Source organism: Silene latifolia, chromosome 8 (genome assembly GCF_048544455.1).
Source record: "Silene latifolia isolate original U9 population chromosome 8, ASM4854445v1, whole genome shotgun sequence".
NCBI lineage: Eukaryota > Viridiplantae > Streptophyta > Magnoliopsida > Caryophyllales > Caryophyllaceae > Silene > Silene latifolia.
The window spans coordinates 63,295,945-63,322,737 of NC_133533.1; the positions used below are offsets into that span (position 1 = coordinate 63,295,945).

General features: G+C 37.9%; 2 long non-coding RNA genes across 3 annotated transcripts; both read right to left on the reverse strand.

Moving 5' to 3' along the window:
- Positions 1-22,089: 22,089 nt before the first annotated feature.
- On the reverse strand, positions 22,090-23,261 carry LOC141596901 (uncharacterized). The gene is made up of 3 exons (XR_012522630.1): positions 23,174-23,261; positions 22,931-22,976; positions 22,090-22,322 (listed from the first exon to the last, which is right to left on the reverse strand). It is a non-coding gene; the product is annotated as an uncharacterized LOC141596901 (long non-coding RNA).
- Positions 23,262-23,281: 20 nt separating this feature from the next.
- Positions 23,282-26,401, reverse strand: LOC141596902 (uncharacterized). Of its 2 annotated transcripts, XR_012522632.1 has the most exons (4): positions 26,180-26,401; positions 25,877-26,070; positions 24,169-24,281; positions 23,282-23,537 (listed from the first exon to the last, which is right to left on the reverse strand). It is a non-coding gene; the product is annotated as an uncharacterized LOC141596902 (long non-coding RNA). The 2 variants fall into 2 exon arrangements; XR_012522631.1 differs by lacking the exon at positions 24,169-24,281 and having other exon boundaries at positions 23,460-23,537.
- Between the last annotated feature and the right edge of the window lie 392 nt (positions 26,402-26,793).

The window sequence follows — 26,793 nt, forward strand, 5'->3', positions numbered from 1 at the left end:
TTGGACTTGGGTAAATCCTTTTGCCACTAGCCTAGCTTTGTAGACATCGTCATGTCCTTCTATGCCATTTTTGACCTTGAATATCCATTTGCATTGGAGGGGTCTTGCCCCTTTAGGCAAATCTACCAAGTCCCAAACTTGGTTTTCAAGCATAGAATCCATTTCGGACTTCATGGCTTCAAGCCATAAGGTGGAATTAGGACTAGAGATTGCGGCCTTGTAGGTGGCGGGCTCGTCACTTTCCATAAGCAACACATCGAGCGTTCCATCTTCTTCGATAAGTCCCACATATCGATCGGGATGGCGAATAACTTGGCCCGTCCTTCTTAGTGGAGGAGGTGCAACCGCGTTAGACGACGAAGGAACATCTTCTTGCGTCTCTATCTCGGTTTGTGGCTCTTGAACTTCGTCAAGTTCAAAATTTCTCCCACTCTGTCTCTTAGAAATAAATTGACTTTCTAAGAAGACAGCCTCACTAGACACAAACACTTTGTTTTCTTGAGGTTTGTAGAAATAGTAACCTCGAGAGGTCAAAGGATAACCTACAAAGATGCATTTTTCGGATCTTGGGGCAAGCTTATTGTCGGGTTTAGCCTTGACGTAAGCATCACATCCCCAAATTTTCATATAGGATAGATTAGGAACCCTTCCTTTCCATGTCTCAAATGGAGTCTTTTCGGTGGCCTTAGTGGGACTATTATTTAAAGATAGAATTGCAGTTTGGATTGCAAATCCCCAAAACGAGTTCGGTAACTCGGTTTGACTCATCATGGATCGAACCATATCAAGTAGGGTTCGATTCCTCCTTTCGGCAACACCATTTAGTTGTGGTGTTCCGGGTGGAGAAAGTTGTGATATAATGCCACAACCTTTCAAGTGTGAATCAAATTCAAGACTAAGGTATTCACCACCACGATCGGATCGTAGTGCCTTAATCCTTTTGTTCAATTGGTTCTCTACTTCGTTTTGGAATTCCTTGAATTTCTCAAATGCTTCACTCTTGTGTTTCATTAAATAGATATACCCATATCTACTTAAGTCATCGGTGAAGGTTATAAAGTAGTCATAATTACCACGAGCGGTGATACTCATTGGTCCGCATACATCGGTGTGTATGAGTCCTAATAGCTCACTAGCTCGTGTCCCTTTACCGCTAAAAGGATTACGAGTCATTTTGCCAAGTAGGCAATATTCGCATGTACCAAATGATTGATAATCAAATGGTGTAATCACATTAGTAGAAATTAATCTTTTGATGCGATTCTCGTTTATGTGACCTAATCGACAATGCCAAATGAACGCTTCACTTGGGTCACTTGTTTTGAGTTTCTTTGATTGAATGTTATAAATATCATTAGTCGGTTTTGAGGTCTCTAAAATGTAAATGCCATTTATGGAAGAAGCTTGGCCAATAACCAAATCATTCCTAGAAATAGAGCAACGATTGTTCTTAATGACAAAACAAAAACCGTCCATGTCTAGCATGGCGATTGAAATAATGTTTTTAGAGAGCGTAGGAACATAAAAACAATTATGCAAATACAACTCAAAACCGTTTGGCAAAGCTAGAACATAAGTTCCTTTGGATTCGACCGCTACCCGAGCTCCATTTCCAAGTCGAAGATCCACGTCTCCCTTGCTAAGCTTCTCCACATCTCTTAAACCCCGTAAATGATTACAAAGGTGAGAACCACAACCGGTATCTAGTACCCATGTCGTAGTGGAAGTATAATTTATATCAATAACATAAATTTCTTTAGGAATTGTACCTTTTGGAGTAATGAGTCCTTCCCTTATATTTCGCAAATACATAGGGCAATTCCTAAGCCAATGTCCCATGCCATAGCAATAATGGCACTCATCATTAACTTGCTTGAAGTTTTTGATTTTCTTTCCTTTCTTCTTGAACCTCTTGCCCTTTGAAGCAAGAACTTGATTGCTAGAGCTCCCACTAGCTTTGGCATCCTTATCTTCCAGAGATAAAGACCCTATAGATCGTATGAGGTAGTCTTCCTGAGACGGACTCACACGAGGCCTAGTAGTAGTGGGTGGTTTAGAAGTGGTGATGAATTTAAGGTTTCCATCCGAACCTATCCCGAAATGAAGTTCTCTAGTTGTATCGAAATTATTGTTGGAGCATACGTCGTCAAGAACATGGTGATATGACTCAATGGTTATCGGTGCGGTAGCATTTGATGGATTCATTGTAATGCACTACAAATATGGAGGAAAGGAAATATTAACATTTGTCTTTTTTAAATCATACTTTCAAATTTAACAAGATATGAACATTTATATAGTGACCTCTACCCAACTATAATAAATGATTCCAAGACCCAAATTCATATCAACTTAGGCACGGGGTAGCCGATGAAACCCTCATCAATATAACTCGGTGGATTAACCTTTTAATCGATTCTACTTTTAGAACTCTTGGTCGATAAAATTACTCTAATATTCATCTATAGCCCAAAACACATCAACAAGGGCACGGGGTAGCCGATGAAACCCTTATCAATTACTTTTGTTGAGTTCAATCCAAATATCGAATAAATGTGTCCATTATCCAAACCCATATTAATTTAGGCACGAGGTAGCCGATGAAACCCTCATCAATATGAATTCGGTGGATTAGACATTTATCACCCACTTCCCCTACGTAACAAGGTTTGTACCCCGGGGTAGCCGAGTGCACTCCCTCGCGAAATAGGTTTTCATGGTTTCTACTATTTGGTAAGGCTATGTCTCAATTAGTTGTTTTAGCGAGAGGTCATGTCAATTTATTATCTATCACGTTTTAAGTGAACTAAAGCGGTGAACTACGATAATTCGAATTGACACGGTCGATAAACTCGATAAAATAACAATGCATGTTTAGTTATGGCGATTTAGCGATGCATGTGACATAAAATAAAATGCAAGCATAAAGATGAATAAATCCTAGTATGGCCTTTCCTAAAATAGAAAAACTATTAATCTATTACATATTCGGAAACCAACTCCATTGGTCCCTTGAACTTTGGTTGTGGCACGCATCTCGAGGTAACACCGTCTTTATGTATCGCCATTCTTGAAGAAATCCGCCTTTTGGAACTCCGGAATGAATAAAATTACATAATAAATTACACAATTTCCTATTATACATTTGTAACTAAAATAAAATAAATCTATTAAATTACAAAACGGTGATACGAGATCACATTAAAAATTACAACCGAATCGATATTCCCATACATTTCGGGAAATACCAATTAAAAACTAAGGCATTATAATATGTATTAATTCATACTAAGTAAAATTACATAATTAAAATTTACATAAATTAAAATTATGACAATCATAAAGAAAATTCAGCATTATAATATGTATGAACATGCTCAATTTTTATGCTAAATCGCCTTTTAATTAGCCAATATCGTATATTACTCGGTTTTTACGGATTTGCGTGATTTCAACATTTTATAATCACAAAAATGCATAAACTCATATTTATGCATAAGTTAATTACCCTAACCTCTTAGGACTCAAAATATAGTCTTCACTAATAATTTGACCATAATTAACCTTTATTTATAAAATTGTTCAAAAATGGACCAAAAATTACAAAAATAAGCCATTAAACTTCAAATAAATCTAAAAATTTCAAATAAATTCAAAATTTGAAATTTAAATTCATGAACATTCTGGAAAAAATCCATGACACTCATAATGTTCAAAATCTTAGGTTAAAAATTTGAAATTTTTAGGAAAAACAATGTTGCGGTTTATCAATTTATAATAAAATAATCATAAAAACATGGAAAAATTATTTTCATTAACTTTTCAATTTTAGATCTGAAAAATATAATAAAATGCAACATTAGACGTTTTTCCTAAGTCATAGATTATGTTTTATTAATTTTTCACTAATAATGTCACTATTTATGCTATTTTTCTTCAAAAATTCATAAATCATGCTAAAAGACTTCTTTATAGCCAATTATTTTACACACATCTTGTAAAATTGCATGTGACAACATATTAATTTTCTATGACCAGATTCGAAATTTAACTCATATTAACCTATTTTTCTCTTAAATCCGAATTTAATGATGAAAAATTCATTTTTCGAGCATAACAAGTCCAAAAATTATGAAAATTTACAGGTTATCTCAAAATAATATATGTAACAACATATCCAAAAACCAAGTGAAAATTGAAGTATAGCTATTTTTAGACCAAAAATGACATTTTTACTCATAAAATCACATTTAAATGCCATTATTTTAAATTATGAACAATAAAAATCCGAAAAATTAACCAAAATATCCTAAAACACTTTAGGACCAGAAATATTAACATGCATGTAATAATTTCGTGATATATCATAATAACACAAATTTTACAAGTTTTATTTTGTTATTCATATAACTCGGAAAAACTTTTAACCAATTTGCATGCAAACAACCGTGGCTCTTGATACCGATTGAAGGAAATGTAGATTCATATACATGTTAACATACTCAAATATGTCAAAACTAATTTGTCATAAAATTAAAACGGATCTTATGCATGCAAACAACAATATAAATAGAGGAGAAATCATGTCCTTACATAGTAGATTTCGGCTATTAGGGCACAAGAGAGATCACCTTTCTCTTCTTGTTCTTGAGCTTTTCCAATGGAAGAACAAAGATCTAAGTGTAAGATCTCTCCCTATGTATTATACCCAAGGCTCCTCTTAATATAATTAATATTACAAATACTAGTTATAATATTAATCAAAGGTAGAAAATTGAACCAAAAATTTATAAAACACTTATATTATTTCGGTTTTATGAGAGAAGATGAGGAGGATTTTTCTTCTCTCTAGAACTTGATTTTGGATGATAATGTTAGAATGAAAATAATACACTACACTTAGTATATTATTAGGTAAAAATTATAGAAAAACAATGATAGTTTTTCTTCCCCAAAACCGTGTAAGAGGAGAGCTATTGGGGAGCCAATGCATGGAAAAATTGTTCTTCACAAGGAACAATAGGCTTGCATGCCTAGACTTGCTTTTTCATCATTATGTTTTATCAACTAAATAAAACAATTAACTAGCTTAATGCTCCCCAATTTTTTAAGCACTTTACATAATATGGATCCCATATTATTTTTGTCAATTGTCAATGTGTCACATGTCATATGTGACATAAATATGTTATGTATTTTTAACATATTAAAAATCAACGTATTAATAAAAATAAGTCACATACAAAAATCGACTTAGTAATATCATAATTACTTGTGCCAAAATATTTTACCAATTTATAAATCACAACAGATTGTATTTATAATAAATCATTCAATTCCGATTGTTTCTTTAAACAATAATTTCATCCGAGTAATGATACAATTCAATTACTCAGACCGTATCTTATTTAATCACATTTCAATATGATACGTAAATTTTACTTCCAAAATTGTCCGTCAATTTTCAAGTAATTTAATTAACTCGTAACATTATACGATTAATTAAATAATCAATTAAGAGTATTGCCCTTTAGGTATGACCTAGGGGTCAATCGATCACCACCGTCACACGACAAGTAATGTCAAACTCTAGTCACCCAATCATTACCGATATATGTTGACCAGTTGACAGTAATAATATTACTTCCCAATTTTATTCTTAAAATGAGATTTAATAATGATATTTAAATCATGTGATCGCACTATTGTTGAGGACACATTTCCCAACACTATGCACTAGGAGCGGTGCTAGGCCAAAGGAAAGACAAAGCTTTGAATGCAATCTACTATGCGAGCCGAACTCTGGATGAGGCTCAAGTGAAGTACACTACCACAGAAAAAGAGCTGCTAGCTGTAGTTTATGCCTTAGAGAAGTTTCGTTCTTATTTAGTTGGGTCGGAGTTCTTGTTTTTTTACCGACCATGCAGCTTTGAGGCATCTCCTTGCTAAGAAGGAGGCTAAACCACGGCTACTGAGATGGATACTCCTTCTCCAGGAGTTTGATTTATAGATTAAGGATAAGAAAGGAGCTGAGAACGTTGTAGCTGATCATCTATCGCGACTGACGCGACAGGAAGGGGAAGATTCTCTACCTATTGATGATTCTTTTCCTGACGATACTTTATTTGCTGTTATATCGTCTATTGTTAACCAAGAGCCTTGGTATACAGATATAGCTAACTTCGTTGTCGTGGCAAGTCCGCCGCCCGACCTTTCTCATCGCCAGAAGAAGCGTTTTCGTATAACGCTTCAAAGATTTCCGGGATGATCCTTATTTGTTTAAGGAATGTGCAGACGGTCTCTACAGACGGTGTATTCCGCAGTGGGAGGCCAAAGTAGTCCTGGAAGGCTGTCGCTCCTCTCCCTATGGTGGTCACCACGGTCCATCGCGCACCGTGGCTAAGGTACTTCGATCTGGTTTTTCTTGGCCTTCTTTGTTTGCGATGCTAAGTCTTTTGTTTCAGCTTGTGATGCTTGCCAACGATCAGGGAATATTTCAAAGAGACATGAGATGCCACAAAATGGTATCTTAGAGGTTGAGGTTTTCGATGTCTGGGGCATTGATTTCCAAGGACCGTTCCCGTCTAGTAAAGGTAACATGTATATCTTATTGGCTGTAGATTATGTGTCGAAATGGGTTGAGGCAATTGCCTCACCTCATTGTGATGCCAAGACCGTGATAAAAATGTTCAAAAAGGTCATATTTCCCCGATTTGGTGTCCCTAGGGTCGTCATTAGTGATGGGGGAATGCACTTTAAGGAAAAGAAACTAACTTCTATTCTGTCTAAAGTTGGTGTCCAACACAGGCGTGGTTTGGGGTATCATCCCCAAACTAGTGGTCAGGTTGAGGTCTCTAATCGCGAGTTGAAAGAGATCTTGTCTAAGGTAGTTTCTAAATCACGGAAGGACTGGAGTCTTAAATTAGAAGACACATTGTGGGCCTACAGAACTGCCTTTAAGACACCAATTGGTGCATCACCTTATAGGTTAGTTTATGGGAAATCATGTCACTTACCTGTTGAATTGGAATGTAAGGCTTGGTGGGCAATTCGTGAGCTTAACTTTGATCCTAAGTTGTGTGGCCAGAATCGTCTTTTGCAGCTAGATGAGTTGGAAGAGTTTAGGCTTAATGCCTATGATAGCTCGCGCATTTACAAAGAAAAGACGAAGAGATGGCATGACAAGAGAATTCTACCTCGGGAGTTTCATGTTGGGCAAAAGGTCTTTGTTGTTTAATGCCCGATTGAGATTATTTCTGGCAAGTCAAGTCCAGGTGGAGTGGTCCTTATACGGTGTGACAATTGTTACCAAATTTGGATCCGTGGAGCTCGAAGATTCCGAAGGTAGTAGGTTCAAGGTGAATGGAGAATATGTGAAGCATTACCATGAGGCAAATGAAGCAGACAATCGTGTTGAAGTCCTGTACTTCGACGAGCTTGACGCGCTAGTTAATTGATGCCAGAATGGTCGTGCGTGACCTCTTAAACCAGCGCTCTCCGGGAGGCAGCCCGGACTGTTTTTATTGTACTTTTGTTAAACATTTTATTTTTCTTTAGCTTTATGTTGAACTTTAGACATTGTTTTACGAACTCTATATGTTTTACTTGCTTTTAATGCGTATTTTGCAGGTCCAGGACTCGATCGAGAATTTTTCTTACTCGATCGAGCACTTTTGGGGAATTATCCACTCGATCGAGTGATATATTTACTCGATCGACCAGATGAAAAATCACGTTTACTCGATCGAGTAGTTTTCTACTCGATCGAGTCCTTCCAGACACCAGTTTACTCGATCGAGCTGTTCCAAGTTGCTCGATCGAGTAGTTATGTCTTCCAGCTGCTATTTTACGTCTATGGAGCTACTGTTTGACTTTCTTTGACCTCCCATGTTCATGGTCGGTTTGGGGAGGTCCCTCTTTACGATGTTTTGTAAGTTTTCCGACTCCACTCCTCCTTTTCTCTTCAGTTTGCATCTCTTTCCCTATTTTTGGTACAATGAGGGCATTATACGGTTTGGTTTGGGGAGGTATGCATCCATATCTGTGTCTGCATGTTTTCTTGCATTTCCGCTTGCACGTTTAATTATTTTCGCTTGCATTGTTGCTTTTAATTCAAAAAAAATCACATAAAATTCAAAAAAAATTCACGTTTAATTTTAGTCGGAACGTTTGAACTTTGATGCTACATTGAATCCTTACTTGAGCCTTGCATATCCTTGACATTTAGTTGGCATGATTATGTGCATGATCTACGAGTTTTGTTTCTCTCTTATCTGAACGAATAGACTTGATTCATATTTCGGCAAGCTACATTACATTCTGAGGTTAGAGCTTTATAAACTGGTGACATTCATGACCGGTTTCATTTAGGATGTGAGTAGTACTCTCCTTAAGGCATGTAACATCAATTTGCATAAGCATGAGTCTAGTCTTCTTAATACCTGTACGCATTCGGTCTGTGGATGGTGACACATGTTAGGAGAGGCAGTTCCCTTTATTTCATTCTACCCATGAGCCCCACATAGCCAAATCGCCTTTTTTTGTCCTATTAGCTACTATCTATAATTTTTCCTACCCTAGCCGAGCTATTGATGAGTAGCTGTTTGGAATGTTGTACTGCAGTTTGGTTATTTTTATCTGATTTTCAGAAGATGGTGCAAGAACAGAAGGGAATGAATGAAAAAATGATGAATGAAAAAAAAATGAAATGAAAAGAAAAAAAGAGAACGAAAAACGAAATAAGAAAAGAAGAAAAAGAAAGAAAAATCATATGCGAAGAAATAATGAGAAATTGTATAATGATTTTCACTCCCATGTTTTACTTATATCTTATGGGGAGTTGACGGGTTTTTGATGTTTCGTGAGTTTAGTGCATGGAATTTGCACCGTTTCCATCTTGTTATATTGAGTATGAAGTTGGGATGCAGTTCAAAATTTGGATCCGTTGTTGCTAGCCTGGCTATTAACTCCACATACCCAAATTCATCTTAGCCCCTTCTTACCCATTACCTCACTTACCCAAATGTAAGTCCTTGGCATGTGTCTAGGTCATTAGTTTGGTTGGAATGCATATGTACGGTTGTAGAGACTTTATTCATGTTAACTGCATACATGTTCTTATTGGTCGAGTTAGGTGAGTGTCTTTAATTTTTTCTATCTTTCACATATATATTCACCTTGTGCCTAATTTTGAGTGATGAGCGACCCGTGAAAGTCCGATATCTTTTGAGTCTTGCAAGGTCGACGGTTCAGTAAGTTTGAAACATTGATTTAATTCGTTTGCACTTCTCTTTTGCCACTCTGTCAGTTGTTGCATTAAACTGGTTTTGGTGGGTGATTTGTAACTGATGCGTTGGTCCCGTTCCACTGTTTATTCTTAGTTGCATTCACAATTTGCTTGGGGACAAGCAAATGTTTGTTTTGGTGAGATTTGATGCGTGTATTTTATATAAGGTTTTTACCTCATTTCTACACGTATTTTTGTACTATTTATGTAGCATCTAGCTACAAATACCCCCGAATAGTCTACTTTGGTTCGTTTTATGTAATTTGCAGGGAATTAACCAAAGAGGAGCTAAATCGAGCCTTAATTCGTCCCATTTGCATGCATTTACGGAGAACGAGGAGCCGGAGCTTGGAATCTAACATTTTGGAGACACGTGAGCTGGTTTCGGAAGGTGCTTTAATGTCTTACATGTCAAGATAGCTCGATCGAGTGATTTCTTACTCGATCGAATGCTTTACATATTGGAAGTTGCTCGATCGAGCAGTTCAAGTATACACAAGAGAAGATATTGCAAGGAGTACTCGATCGAGTGGTTTATAACCACTCGATCGAGAGGTTTGACGATTAGTTGCTCGATCGAGTGGTTTATTTCCACTCGATCGAGTAGTTTATCCTGCTTTAGATTATTTTCCGCCTTATTTCGTATGGGCTTTTGTAATTAGTCCATAGATTAGGTTTAGTAGGATTTTCGTATATGACTAAGGGAGTAAACAACGTAACTCTCTCTCTCTCATTGACTTTTACTCTATCACTTGCTACTGTTCTTAGGTTTTGCTGTTCTTTTCTACTCTTTTGCTAATCGAATTCGGATTTGTGTCGGTACTATTATTCCTCTTTAATTCCTTAATCTTATTTATTGTTGTTTTGCTATCTTCCTTAATTCGTTTCATCATTACTCTATTCCAATCTCCATTAGTTTTGTTATTATGTTTAGTTTCAATTATCTATATGTTATTATTGTTAATTCAATGACGATGCATAGCTAATTCCCTTTTGCTAAGACTAAAGGGGATCCATAATTATGAAGGGATAGTAATCGATTTATTGGGTTAATGCTGGTATAATCTTTGTTGTTAACCGCTGCATTTATCTGTATCTGACTAATTGAGTCGACGCAATTAGGCATTTATATCATAGTGAACCTTGACCTGGACCGAAAGGTTGGAAAAGGCGAGACTAATAGCGAATAATAGGGCATTATAGTTAGGGCGAAAGCTAAGCTATTTGTGCTTTAGGGCGAATTGAGACCGAAAGGAGATATTCACTGCTCCTCAGACCGTACTTGCATTGACCTGAAACCTAGATTACTTGACCGAATGATTATGGTGAACCGTCTGTCTTAGCTGTTTTCTCTACTTGGTTAATCTTTATTCTCTTGCTCTTTCTTCTCTATCCTTATCATTAGTTTAGATCAATCAATTAAAACCCCCCATTTTGGTTACCGTGACAAAGTTAGATAAGCTGACATTTTCCCATCTTCCTGTGGAGATCGACCCGACTTCCCTAGCTATATTAGTTAGAGCCAGTTGGTATTTTTGATAGGTATACGACTGCCCTGTCAATCCACAGCTCTCAAACGAGGGAAAGAGCCTGGGGAAGAGGCGCAACAGGAGTTGCGATCCTTCGAAGAGGCGCAGCTGCTGCTGCGTCTTCTCTCCAGCTAGTCAGTTCTTTGACAGAAATTAGGAAACGTCGAATATTATAAATAGAAACCTCGGTTGAGCTTCTATTCTCACAATTCTCCCTTCCTCGACTTCGTCTATTACATAAAACCTCATATATCTTCTCAAATTTTTCCAACAAAATATGGATGCCTTTGAAAATCGCATTAAGGAGTGGACGAATGAATTTACGAATGTGGAGAAACACGACATGGGTGCTTTTAACTTAGGATCAATCATAAGTTTGAAACTGGTGAAAGAAATTAGGCCCTTTCTGGATGCTTGTCTTGAATATTGGGATCCGAATTTTCATGTATTTGCCTTTCTAGGAGGCGAAATTTGTCCCTTTCCTGAAGAAATTGCTGCGGTTGGAGGATGGGACGCAGAAAGTGTTCCGGCTATACCCCCTAGCTCTCAAGGATATAAAAATAAATTGAGGGATTTTCTTGGATTGACCAAGGTTGAGGTAGACCGTTTTGTGACCTCAAAAGGTGTTCGTATGTTTGAATTTGTCGATCGATTTATAAATAGGGAGGACCCTACTATCTCTTGTGTGGCAAGGCGCAGAGCTTATAGATTTTGCCTTCTTCATTGGTATGTCGTGTGAGGGCATGTGGACAAATAAATGAGGGGTGACCCTCGATTTTTAGGCATAGTGGAGCAAATGGAACTGCGCAGGAGCCCAGCATGCTTAGTTCTAGGGGAGACCATTCTAGGATTGGACAATAGGAAGGCGAACCACGAGAATCCTTATCTTGGGAATGATAGGTTTATTTACCTCTTATTAGACTCCTCTAATAGTGAACTAATTAACTTCTTAATTATTTGTTCTTTAGATCTAGTGCATGCATAACAAAATAAGAGATTTATAAGAAAAATAATGTCCCTTACATTATAGGTTGGTTCGAAATATAGGGCACAAATAAGGTCACCTTCCTTATTTGTTCTTGAGCTTAATATGTTGGATGAACCTCCAAAACCAAAAACTCCAAAGTAGAAGCTCTCCTTTCGATTGCACCCAAGATTCAACCCAAAAATTCCTACTAATATTAGCTAGATATGTAGTAGAAATGCTCCCTTAATGTCACAAATATTTCTAGTTTTACTACTAATAGTAATAGTTGGAGAGTATTAGTATTTGAGAGTTGTATGAGGATTTTTGCATGTGAGGAAATATGAGCACAAAAACAAGCAAAAACTAGAGAGGAAAAAATTAGCAACAAGTGCTCTTATTTAAGAGCAAAAAACCGGTTGCCCTTTTTCATGAGGGAATATTTTCCTCTTGGTTTTACTTGTTTGTATAACATAGGTAGGGTGTTGTAAGTAGTAGGATGATTAAAGTGCATGTGATATGTCACTATTGCACTATTCTCAACAAAAATAAACAAGACAAAAGGAGCATCTTTTGCTCTTCTTTGGCCGGCTCTATTGAGCCTTCTAGGTCCATTTTTTGCCTTTTGTCATTTGTCCCACAAATGCTTATAAATCATATGTTTATCTAACTTACATAATTAATTATTAATTTAATCATTTAATAATATAATATACACTCCACTTTTGAGTAGTATACTACCATTATATCAATATATAAGGGGTCCTACAATTGCTAGTTAGTTAAAATTATAACTCTTTGTAACTTTAAATAACCAATTACCTCTACCTCAAACTTATATAAAACCTCAACTAATTTAGTAACTTAACATTTAATTACTAAATTAAATCTTATTTAATCATATTACAATAAGACGCAAAATCCAACTCACGTAATTAAGGAATTAATTAATCTGCATTGTATACAATTAATTAAATATCTATTTGGGCCTCATCCTATAGGTGTGACCTAAAGGGATCAACTGACCACCACCGTCATACGACAGTAATGTCAAACTCTTGTTAGCCAATCATTACCGATTAATGTTGATCAGTTGACTATAAAATGAATCATCCTTTTCGTATTCTTAATATGAGATTTAAACATGTGATCGCACTATTGTTGAGGACACATACTCCAACAATCTCCCACTTGTCCGAGACAAGTGTGCGTCACCAATTCTCTTGTTCTATTTATAATCCCCCACTCAATGCAAGGTGTCTCGCAGGTCGTAATTGCACTTGATCATATCTTGAGTGCTTTCCTCGATCTTGAGAGTAACTTTCTAACCGGAATTATCTACCGTAGATACCTTCCGAGCGTGGCCACACATTTCCAGTTCACTACTCCTCGAGTGGCCTTGAGAGTTCAAACAACCCTGACAAGGGGGTGGACAATTCCTATCGCACTATTCCATTTGTTTAGCCACAGTTCATCTTAACCCAAAATATACTCATTTGACCTCATTTACGACAGTCGTAGAGCATAAATCAAAGCTAATCAGGAATTTGTGCCTACTTGGGCGAACAGTCTCTAGTAAAAAGAATTGACTCATAAGAATACTATATCAGCTCTTGCCACGACCAGGCTTTATGAATTACCAGAACTCTTTAAGCGGTCACTGCCCGACAGAGTATCCCATACAGTCTGCCTATGTGATCGACTAGTCATCCCATATGACTCTATGGCACTTGAACTTGTCATCAATCGCATCACAATCCAGTCACTTCGAGACGTCACCTTATATAAGTAACTAGGGGCGAATACCATGTCAATACAGTTCACTTTAATGGGGTTCAATTTGTCTCTACAACCCATTTGGATACAACAAAGTAATTAATAAACGAGTTTGTACAAATAAACTCAAACGACAAATGCGATTATCATATATGAACCAAAAACAAAGGTTTTTCTTTTCATATCTTAAAATCTAATACAAATTTGGCATACGCCTTAGACCCATGGATATAACATGATGGTCATGCTTTGCCTGCGATAAAAGTTTGGTCAAAGGATCAGCTATGTTGTCATCCGTTCCAACCTTACAAATCGCTACTTCCTTTCTTTCAATGAAATCCCTAATTACATGAAATTTTCGAAGCACGTGTCTAGACTTGTTGCTAGACTTGGGCTCTTTAGCTTGAAAGATTGCCCCACTATTGTCACAGAAGATCGTGATAGGATCTTTGGCGGTGGGAACTACCCTTAGCCCCTCCAAGAATTGCCTAATCCACACGACTTCCTTGGTAGCTTCTGATGCTGCAACGTACTCAGCCTCCGTAGTAGAATCCGCAATCACAGCTTCCTTGAAGCTTCTCCAGCTTACGGCACCATCATTGAGCATGTATATAAATCCAGCCTGGGATTTCATATCATCTCTATCTATTTAAAACTCGAGTCTGTGTAACCCTTAACACATAGCTCAGAGTCACCTCCAAACACTAAGATAGAATCCTTAGTCCTTCGCAAGTACTTAAGGATATTATTAACTGCTATCCAGTGACTCTCACCTGGATTCTATTGATATCTACTAGTCATGCTTAAAGCATATGAGACATCTAGACGAGTGAATATCATGGCATACATGATTGATCCAACAGCGGAAGCATAAGGAATCAACTTCATGCGTTCAACATCTTCGGGTTCAGAGGGAGATTGAGACTTGCTCAAAATGATTCCACTACCCATAGGAATTAAGCCTCTCTTAGACTTATCCATGCTGAAGCGTCGAAGAATCTTATCAATATAAGATTCTTGACTCAATGCCAATATCATTTTGGGTCTATCTCTATATATCCGGATACCTAGTATGCGTTGTGCTTCTCCTAAATCCTTCATTTGGAAATAATTTCCCAAATACTCCTTGACGGAGGATAACATTGGAATGTCATTTCTGATAAGTAGTATGTCATCCACATACAATATTAGGAACCCAACATTTCTCCCACTGAACTTCATGTATAAACATGGTTCCTCAACACTTCGAGTAAAACCATTTTCTCTTATTACATGATTGAATCGATGATTCCAGCTTCTAGATGCTTGCTTAAGACCATAAATGGATCTCTTAAGCTTGCACACTTTGTTAGGATTTATAGGATCTACAAAACCTTCAGGTTGTATCATGTACACCTCCTCTTCTAAATGGCCATTTAGAAAAGCGGTATTTACATCCATTTGCCATATTTCATAGTCATGAAATGCGGCAATCGCTAACAATATCCGAATGGATCTTGGCATGGCTACGGGGGTAAAGGTTTCATCATAGTGAAGACCCTGAATTTGGGTAAAACCTTTTTCTACTAGCCTAGCCTTGTAGACATCATCATGTCCTTCTATGCCATTCTTTACTTTGAAGATCCATTTGCATTGAAGAGATCTAACTCCTTCAGGCAAATCCACCAAGTTCCAAACTTGATTTTGATGCATAGAACTAACTTCGGATTCCATGGCTTCAAGCCATAAAGCTGAATTAGGATTAGAGATTGCAACTTTGTAGGTGGCGGGTTCGTCACTTTCTATAAGTAACACATCAAGACTCCCATCCTCTTGGATAAGTCCCAGGTATCTATCAGGATGGCGAGTTTCTCGACCCTACCTCCTCAATTGAGGAATAACTACCGAATTAGACGACGAAGGAACATCTTCACGTGCTTCTTCATGTGTCTCTATTTTGGTTTGTGTTTCTTGAACTTCATTAAGTTCAAAATTTCTCCCACTCCGTCTCTTAGAAATAAACTCACTTTATAAGAAGACAGCCTCACTAGACACAAACACTTTGTTTTCATGAGGCTTGTAGAAGTAATAGCCTCGGGAAGTAGTAGGGTAACCTACAAAGATGCATTTTTTCGGATCGCGGGGCTAGCTTGTTGTCGGTCTTTACTCTGACGTAGGCATCACATCCCCTGATGCGTGTATTTTATATAAGGTTTTACCTCATTTTTACACGCATTTCTGTACTATTTATGTAGCATCTAGCTACAAATACCCCCGAATATTCTACTTTGATTCGTTTTATGTAATTTGCAGGAATAAACCAAAGAGGAGCTAAATCGAGCCTATTTTGTCCCAATTGCATGCATTTATGGAGAATAAGGAGCCGGAGCTAGGAAATCTAACACCTGGAAGACGCGTGAGCTAGTTTCGGAAAGTATTTTGATGTCTTACGTGCCAAGATAGCTCGATCGAGTAGATTTTCTACTCGATCGAATGCTTTATATATTGGAGTTGCTCGATCGAGCAGTTCAAGCTTACACAAAGGAAGACATTGCAAGGAGTGCTCGATCGAGTGGTTTATTTCCACTCGATCGAGTGGTTTGGGTGCTAGTTTGCTCGATCGAGTGGTTTATTTCTACTCGATCGAGTGGTTTATCTTTTTATAGACTTTTTCCGCCTAATTTTCGGATGGGCTTTTGTAATTAGTCCATAGATTAGGTTTAGAGTGGATTTTTCGTATAAGGCAGAGGGAAGAACAACGTAATGGGGGGATCTCCTCTCTCACACACTGACTTTTACTCTATACTTGGCTACTGTTCATTGGAATTTGCATTCTTTCTACACTTTTGCTACTCGGATTCAGATTGTATTGGTACTATTATTCTTCTTTAATCCTTAAATCCTTTTTATTACTTTAATTCCTTCTCTCTTTTATTATTGTCATAATTGCTTTAATTCGATCTTTATTAGTTTTGTTATTATGTTTAGTTTCAATTATCTATTTGTTATTATTGTTAGTTCAATGATGATGCGTAGCTAATCCCCCTCCGCTAAGACTATAGGGGATCCATAATTATGAAAGGAAAGTAATCGAATCGTAGGGTTAATGCTGGTATAATCTTTGTTGTTAACTGCTGCAATTAATTATATCTGTTTAATTGAGTAGACACAATTAGGCATATATATCTTAGTGACCTTTGACCTGGACCGAAAGGTTAGAATAGGCGAGACTAGTAGCGAACAATAGGGCATTATAGTTAGGGCAAAAGCTAAGCTATTTGTGCTTTAGGGTGAATTGAGACCGAAAGGAGATATTCACTGCCCCTCAGACCGTATTTGCATTGACCTGAGACCCAGATTACTTGACTGAATGATTATGGTGAACCGTCTGTCTTAGCTGTTTTCTCTACTTGATCTATCTTTATTCTCTTATTTTCTTTTCCTTATCCTTATCATTAGTTTAGAATCAATCAATTAAAACCCCCCAAATTGGTTACCTCGACGGACTTAGACGAGGCTGACATTTTCCCATCTCCCTGTGGATTCGACCCGACTTCCCTAGCTATATTAGTTAGAGCCAGTTGGTTATTTTTGATAGTTATACGATCGCTTCTGTCAAATTTTTATTGTTGCCGGGGAGGTGGCGCAATTTTGTTGCTTTATTTAAGTTTCTTCCTCGTCTCAAGGAATTTATTCCTTGAGACTGATCTCATTTTTGCAAAGTTTTTGATTAGCTTTGCAGGTTAGTTGTTGCTTTGTGAAATCTATATGCCAAAATGCCTAAGTTAGCCAGCCATTCAGAGCCTAATGTGGATTCACTTCCAAAAGGTTTCCTATTACCCATTACTGGTCAAGGAAACTTTGGAATCCACCCATCTTACATACAGCTGGTAGAGAGAAATCTCTTTTAGGGGGTACCGAAGAAGATCCATGCGGGCATATAGAGTCATTTACTGAGTATTGCTCTACCATTCCCCTTTCTGCTGGGGTGACACAGGACAAAGTGAAGGGAGCCCTCTTTCCCTTTTCCTTAGCTGATGATGCCCGGGAGTGGTTGAGAGATCTTGATAGGGAGGCAGCCGGTGTAACCGACTGGAGTTCCCTTGCTTTAGCCTTTTACAGGCGATATTTTCCACCGCAGCGCACCAATGCCTTGAGAGCTCAGATTAGTTCTTTTTGAGAAGCTTGTCCGTTCTGTGCCTCATCACGGGTTCAAGAAATGGTTCCTTTGTACCCAATTCTATAATGGGTTATATCGGAGCGAGAGAGCTATTCTTGACAGCGTAGCTAAGGGGAGATTCACGAAGAATGTTGAAGACGACCAAGGGTGGCGTCTCATTGAGGAGATGGGTATTCATGTCTCTGAATATGGAAATCCCCGAGGTAGTGAGCAAGTTATTGAGTCAGCAGCTACTGCAGTGGAAGGTCCTAGCAAAAGTCTAGGTAATGTGGAGATTACAGAAGTTTCAGGCGAGAGTGCTCAGGTTTGTTCGATTACTGAGTATGTTGAGCTATGTGGTAGATGTGGTATGGAACGGCATGACCCTATTGGATGCCTGGCGAGTACAGAGCGTGTCCTTGCTTATCAGAAATACAAGCAAGGAGTTCCTTTTTCTCAGTTGTGCGAAGAAATAAGGAATACTCCTACTCTTTATACGCTAGCGCCGCAACCAGTTTCTCCCCCTGCAAATTAAGAAATTGCCGAACTGAAATCCTTTATGTTTAGCATAACACAACAATTTGAGGAGAAGTGCAATAGCAAAGAAAATGTCATAGCAGAGTTGAGAGAACAAGTCACGCAGTTAACACTCGCGAAAGACCAAGCCAAACTTCTACCGACATGCGATTCAGCCAATGCAATGAATCTCCAAGTTGGCCTTACTCATGAAGAGCCAAAAGTACTAGAAGCGGCGCAGATCCTATTCTACTATCTAATTCCTCTACCGTGTCATCTTCCCCTGCTGTGGAGACGTCACGCATTGATAAAGGTAAAGAGAAAGTTGCGGGTTCACTCATTGCTACCAGAGTGCCCTTCCCAGGTCGTTTGAAGGACGCAAAGATCGAGCGACAGTACGGTAAGTTTATGGACGTTGTGAAGAACCTCCAGGTAACTGTCCCTTTTACCGAACTTTTTACTCAGGTGCCTACTTACGCTAAGTTTATGAAAGATATTGTGACGCGTAAGAGAGATTTAAGTGAATTTGAGACAGTTTCATTTATGGAAGAGTCTAGTAATTTGCTCTTAAACAAGGCTCCACCCAAAATGAAAGACCCGGGTAGCTTTTCTATTACCTGTATTATAAGCAATGTGGTTATTGATAAGGCTCTTTATGACTTAGGAGCCAGTGTTAGTGTCATGCCCCTATCTGTCTGCAAGAAACTGAACATGAGTCACCTTAAAGTGACTAACATTACCCTACAGATGGCTGATAGATCTGTTAGGAAGCCCTTAGGTGTCTGATGCGTGTCTTTTATATAAGGTTTTCACCTCATTTTTACACGCATTTCTGTGCTTTTTATGTAGCATCTGGCTACAAATACCCCCGAATATTCTACTTTGGTCCGTTTATTGTATTTTGCAGGAATTGACCAAAGAGGAGCCAAATCGAGCCTTAATTGTCCCAATCATGGGAAATAAGGAGCCGGAGCTTGGACATTTAACATTCGGAAGACGCGTGAGCTGAGTTCGGGAAGCAGTTCAAGTCCTAACATGCATATATAGCTCGATCGAGTGGTCTACTGCTCGATCGAATGCTCTACACACTCAATATTGGTCGATCGACCAGTTTAAGGAGTCGATCGAGGAAGTTCTGCAAGCAGTGCTCGAACGAGAGGTTGTTCTAGCTCGATCGAGTGATTTGCGTTCGATCGAGTAATCTTTCTACTCGATCGCGATCGAGGGGTTTCGTGTGCTTTTAGCTTATTTCCGCCTAATCTTTTATGGGCTTTTGTAATTAGTCCATAGATTAGGTTTAAGACGATTTTCTAGTATAAGACTGAAGAAGAGTAACTACGTTACTCATCTCTCGGAATCGAGACATTAGTTTTTGGTTCTATTCCTTGTCACTTTGTTCTTTGGATTTTTCCTTCTTTTACCTTGCTACTCGGATTTGGATCTCGCGATTGGTATCATCATTCTAATTCTATTCTTAATTCTATCCACTGCTTTAATTCTTCTTTTATTGTTGATTCAATCTTATTTAGTTGTTATAATGTTCAATTCCAATTGTCTATTTATTATTTTTGTTAATTCTATTGCAATGAGTAACTAATTTCCCTTGCTAAGACTATAGGGGATCCGTAATATGAAGGGAGAGTAATCGATTCATTAGGTCAATGCTAGTACTGTTTTAATTTGGTTAAATGCTACAATTAACTGTATCTTTCTAATTGAGTCGACGCAATTAGACCTATAATTCCTAGTGACCCTTGACCTGGACCGAAAGGTTGGAAAAGGTAGACTAGTAGCGAACAATAGAGTATTGCAGTGAGGACGAAAGTTAAGCTGTTTACACTTTAGGGTGAATTAAGGACCGAAAGGTGACGTTCGCTACCCCTTAGACCGTATTTGCATTGACCCGAGACCTAGATTGCTTGACCGAATGATTACGGTGAACCGGTTGTCTTAGCTATTTTTCTCTATCTGTTATCTCCTTTTTTTTTATTTCTCTTTCCCTTATCCTCTTAGTTTAGAAATCACATTTTATAAACCCCCAAATTGGTTACCTTGACAAACTTAGTTTTAGCAGACGATTTCCTACCTCTCTGTGGATTCGACCCGACTTCCCTAGCTATATTAGTTAGAGCCAGTTGGTTATTTTTGACAGGTACGCGATAGACGTGTCAAATTTTGGCGCCGTTGCCGGGGAGGTGGCGCATATTTGTTGCTTTAATTAAGTTTGTCTCTCGTCTCAGGGAATTTATTCCTTGAGACCGATCTCATTTTTTTTTGCAAAGTTTGATCAGCTGCAGGTTAACTTTTGCCTCGGAAGTTTATTTGCAAGATGCCTACGATTACAGAGCATACAGAGCCATGTGGTAGATGTGGCGAGGAAGGGCACGATCTTTATGAATGCACGACAAGTGTAGAGCGCGCCCTTGCATATAAGAAATACAAGCAGGGAGTTCCCTTCTCCCGGTTGTATGAAGAAATCAAGAATGATACTACCCCTTCTTCGCCAAGATTACCACAACCGGTCTCTCCTCTCGCAAGAGAAGAAATTACCGAGTTGAAATCCATTATGATGAGTATGTCACGTAAATCTAAAAACGGTTATATCGGAATTGAAAGAACAAGTCGCAGCAGTTGACACACGCGACGATCAAGCCAAGTTTCTTCCAATTTGCGATCCCCGGTGCGATGAATTTTCAAAATGACCTTATTCATGAAGAAGACGAGGTTTTGACAGCTGATGATGACTCAGATGATGATCTAGACGAGTTTTTGCAGGAAATACTTGCTGCGTGTGCTGTAACCACTCGATCGAGTGACTCTTCTACTCGATCGAGCGGTTCTAATCGTCCAGTAACTCGATCGAGTGAAAATGGTGCTCGATCGAAAGGTGCAGAATTCCAAGACGGTCGATCGAGTGACACTATTACTCGATCGAGCAACTATGCTGAAGAAATCACTCGATCGAGTGAAGAACGAGGTCGATCGACTGATAAAAGTACTCGATCGAGTACTTCAAGTGGCGGAAATTCTAATTTACTATCTAATACCGCCACCGTGTTATCTTCCCCTGCTGTGGAGACGTCACGCATTGATAAGGGTAAAGAAAAGGTTGCAGGACCGCTCATCGCTACTAGAGTACCCTTCCCAAGTCGTCTGAAGGACGCAAAGATCGAGCAACAGTACGGTAAGTTCGTGGACATCGTGAAGAACCTCCGTGTAATCGTCCCTTTTTCCGAACTCGTTACTCGGTACCCACTTACGCTAAGTTTATGAAGGATATCGTGACACGTAAGAGGAATTTGAGCGAATTTGAGACAATTTCATTTATGGAAGAGTCTAGTAATTTACTGTTGAATAAGGCCCCTCCAAAAATGAAAGACCCGGGCAGCTTTTCTATTACTTGTGTCATAGGCAATATGGTTATTGATAAGACCCTTTGCGATTTAGGTGCCAGTGTTAGTGTCATGCCCCTTCATGTCTGCAAGAAATTGAAGATGAGTCATTTCAAGGTGACTAACATTACCCTACAGATGGCTGATAGATCACTACTACAAAAATGATCAAAGAGAACGGTTGGTAACCGTTCTTATACGTAGTTTGGACCGTCCTGTGGCCAAGCGTTCTCTTTGATTTAAGAGAACGGTTGAAAAAAGTCAACCCGGTCTCTTTGCAACAACAATCAGAACGGTTGCCTTTTAGAACCGTGCTCTTTGATAAGGTAGTTCTCTTTGTTAGAGTTTTTTATTTTTGGCGCCTTAGTTCTACCTTTTCAAAGAGAACAGTTGTGATGGTACTAACCGTTCTCTTTGATCCTGTTATTTTTTTTTAAAATATTTCTATTTTTATCGTAACCCTACACGATTGAATCGTATAGCTCATAAGAATTAAACCTGTTTCAATTCAGAAACTCCAGCAAGAAAAATCTTCTGATTTAATTTGAACCATTAGGACAAATTCTATTGAAACAAAATACAAAATCGTATCATGTTGTTAAGAACCTACAAATATCGAAGATACGCTACCATGTGCAAAACATAAATAAAAATCCTTCAATCCTCATCACTTAGTTGCATGATAGTGCAAATAAATCGAACTTCAAAAAATTTTAATCATCTGCAGAAAAATGAAGCTTGCATCAGTTTCTATAGCAGGGACTCTCGTGAATATTTGATACCGGGTGCATAATTTAAATGGCAAGCATGAATTACTATTTTTTCTCCTTTATTTACTCTTTATCGGCTCTTAAACACACAAAACACACCAATATATGGCATATAATTATGATAAATATGCTCATTAAAAACTTTATGTATTAGCAGCTCTAAATTAGCCAAATTGCCAAAATTAGACTGCATCTGATCGATATACCGACAAAAGCACACGCACATGTAAAACAATCAGCACATAAGCTGACAATTTTTTTCTTCACATACAAACTACTCCTAGCATTTATCATTTAATCGAAATACATGTCCTCCAGCCCCACAATCCACCCACAACATAAAGAGGAAGGAAAAAAAAAGTTGAAGAACAGAAAATCATTACCAATCAAATCTAGCAAATGACATAAAGGAAAGCATGAAAAAAAACAACAATAATCGTCAGAACTTGGAATTCACCACAGCCTTGTTTTCTGCTCATGTTCCATAATATAAAGATTATCATCTTGTTTTCTCATTTTCAGGAACGACACTAAACGAGTCAGTAGTGGAAAATTTTACCTGAGACAAAATAGGGATTAATGCACAAGGAAGCATGACTGATCGCCTGATCCAAAACACATAAACAAGAAAAAAAATCAGAGTAAGTTAAGCCAAATGCCTTTGTTGCAGAACCTTGGTAACATCTTCGGGAACCATAGAACCTTGTCTTCTTCATAGAAGCATTCTTGGCCAGTTGGTTTTAAGACTACAAGAAAAGTAAACTACAATAGACATTTAATAGAGTGAACTGGAGATATCTACCTGGGTAATAATAACTGTAATAATTTGCATGTGGATTATAAACGTCTTGCGCTGCAACCGACTCTTGACCTTTCCGACCTTTGATGCTTTGGGAGTGGTTGAGCAGATGATGTGGAGTTCAAATGAGTCCCATTTTCACGAGCAACCTATATAGAAATAAAGTCAGATAATGCAGAAGCGTGAAAGTGATTTTGCAATCTCCTAAATAATTCGTCCACCATGTAATATAGCAGTAAATACAAGATCAACTAATAATGGATAAATCTTTTCTTGAACTTAAAAAAGAGGGAGAGACTCGGAGATATACCATAGCCTGTTTTTTCTCTGAATTGGGAACAAACAAACTGGAATTGGTCCCTTTTTACTGAAATACAAAATCAAAAAGAAATAAGATACAAATTATATGAAGAAGTACCAACGGCGAAATCAAGAGAGATCATATTGGTATGGCATTATGAAAGAAATAAAATAAAAGCTAACATATAATGTCATGCAATAGGTCTTGGTATAGACGGGTGGGGCGAACAGACGGATAAAGACCTCTAATAAAATGGGTAGGGGGGACAAGGTAGGGCACCCCCCATGTGCTTCCCACTTTATGGCAAACGGATATTTTGTGAGGGGAAATGGTATCCGTCTATACGTATAGACGGATAATATCCGTCTATAATGAGAATTTGTGAATGTCATGAGACTAATTTACATCAAATTTCCTAACTATTTATCGTTTATTCCACCACTACCATCTCTCTTAGATAATTTACCACCATCATCTGAACTTTCCCAGGACAATCATCCACTTCGAAAGACTCACTTATGCAGATTAAAAGATATTTTAAATGGCATGGAAAATAAGAAACCTATCCACACCAATAAGTTCACTAATGTTACAGATGCTCTAAAAAGCATAAAAAGTATTAACGTGTAAAATACAAGAGCAATCTAGTATCATATCTCATGTTAATGAGCCAATATCAGTGAACACCGTTGCAGACCTTGTAGTTGTTCAAGTTATCCTCAAGTTGATCGGCAATGAGCATATCATCAAAAGCTTATACACCAACAACATGGTTGCACACTCGATATAAGAACTTGAATGCCATATTTGCTAAAAAAAACATGATAAAAACAACCATGGTCAGACACCTACGAAAGGGTGCTCAAAACCACGGACACTTGTGAAGACCCCTATGTCTTACAATGTCAATCAAGCAATACAAAATTCCACTACAAATTAAAGTGAGGATGACAACCTAAATTAGCATTATCAATGGTCTCTTCAACTCGTGCACACCCCCACTTACATAACAAAAATAGCACTTGGCATTCAAAATAAAATTTGAAATCCCTACCGCCCAATGAAATCATATCTAGTTATTAACTGTATAATAGCATTTTCAGTTTCACGAACGACGCTCTTAGCTGATATAATCAATTGTCATGGTTATGGTAATAATAGGGACAACATCGTTACATTAAGAAGAAAAGGTCAATGTATAAGGTGACATGACACTTTCTCATTCCAAGGTAGAATGTATACATATCGATGCTATTTTCGCCATATTTTCCTCACTTTATTCATTCCCTTCGTCTTATGTCTAATGTAGTGTCAGAATTCTAGGACGCTGAAGACAACAACACAAAAGAGTGAACCCATGTACCACTGCACTATTCGCCTCTCTAATACCGATGCTTTCTGGTAATTAATCTTTCGTGTGCTACTTTATCTTTGTAAGGAGAATGTTTAGTTATAAGCTTATAATCATTGTACAAGAATTCTTAAATATGAAGCCAATCTTGTCGTAGTTCAACCCATATTGTGGTGTGTATCTACGAAATAAATAATTTGAACTCCATAACTGAGGCATAAGGGTACTAGTTCTACTTATTTATACTGCACTCCTCTTTAGAACACGAGGTCTACCATGTAGTAAAATTCAGTCATAATGAGAGCTGCACATGCAACACCTAAAACCCCAAAGCGTTATCGTTGGTCAATTGAAAGAAGCCATAAAATCAAGTACTTACCTGCGGTTAACAAGTAGTAGTGCCCGTTTATGGAATGCAAAATTTATCTGACTCAAAATCACCTTACTATGTGAAGTCTTACACAACAAAAAAGAAAATATTATACTAATGCTATAGAGCTACCAATTTTAGGTAATCCTCTCTTGCGAACAAGCATATTCATACTTCATAGCAATGTTGGAAACCTTAATGAGAAAGAGGTATAGATGGTGCTAGAGCATGTGCATCTGTCATTGCTTAAGTGCAACATAGAAATATGCCGGTTATTTGAAATTTTGAACTGAGCAAAAGAAATCAATCCGCACATATAATGTCGAGACTGTACAGAATAAAATAACAATTTGTGTAGTTAGGAGTTAGGACAAACACCTCAATAAGAGTGTGACTACTAATACAGAAAAATAACAAGCCTGCAAGTCTACAAAAAACCCTCAGCGAGAGGATAATTGAATTATTCGCGTATACGCATATCATTTTCACCGAATGCAGAAAAATATTGCTTCATGTATGTATGCTACACGATGTAAATGCAGTAAACCAATATGTTAAATTTTAGAATGTCAACTGCGACAAATATTATAGCAGCTTGATCAACATTAGTTACGAAAATTAAGAAATACTTGTCACGGTGACATAAGAAGTATCTTTAGAAGGCATAAAGGAAGAGAAGCATACTGATTCTAACAGTTGATTGACACTCAGCAGATTAGAGTTTTCCATCGTCAACTGTAACTCTTGCTTTTGAGGATTATCATGATTGTCGTCATCAATTGTCATGAGTGGGCATTTGTATGTGTAATTGATGAGAACAATTATGAAAATCAACCGGTAAGCCTTACCAATATAATCAAATCAGTCAAACCCTAAGCCTAAATAAACAAAACCCTTCAAAACATTAATTTATGCAGTCAAAATAATAATGAAGGATACAGTTTTTAATTCATAACGAGATTGAATGATTTATCAGAACCACCATACCTGGCGCATTAGTTGTTCTTGACTTTAGATATGCGCGACGGGAGAGAGGCGGTGGGAGGATGGCAACTGACGAGCGGCGACGACCGACGATGCGACGAGGGTGGTGGCGGTGGAAAGGGAGGAAAGGGAAGAAAGGATGACTGTATGACGATATGATTGGGATGAAGTGTAAATGGGGGTAATTAGGGATTTAGTAGAGAACGGTCAAGGTTAGGGACCGTGCTCTTTGTGTTATCAAGGAGAACGGTTCTGGATATATAGCCGGTCTCTTTTATATTTTAAGACGGTTGGTCAAATCTAACCGTTCTCTTTGTTAATGTACGAGAACGGTTTGAGCAAACAACCGTTCTCTATTGGAATCCTATATGCCCGCCAAACTAAAAATAACAAAGAGAACGGTTCCGCTATCAACCATTCTTGAAGGGGCGTTCTCTTTGCCTTAAATTGTAGTAGTGGATCTGTTAGGAGACCCTTAGGTGTCTTGGAGGATGTGCCTGTGAAAATAGGCAAGCTTTACATCCCAGTAGATTTCATTGTTTTGGATATAGCTGAGGACACCCGGACCCAAATTATCTTAGGAAGACCATTCCTTTGTACAGCTGGGGCCGTTATTG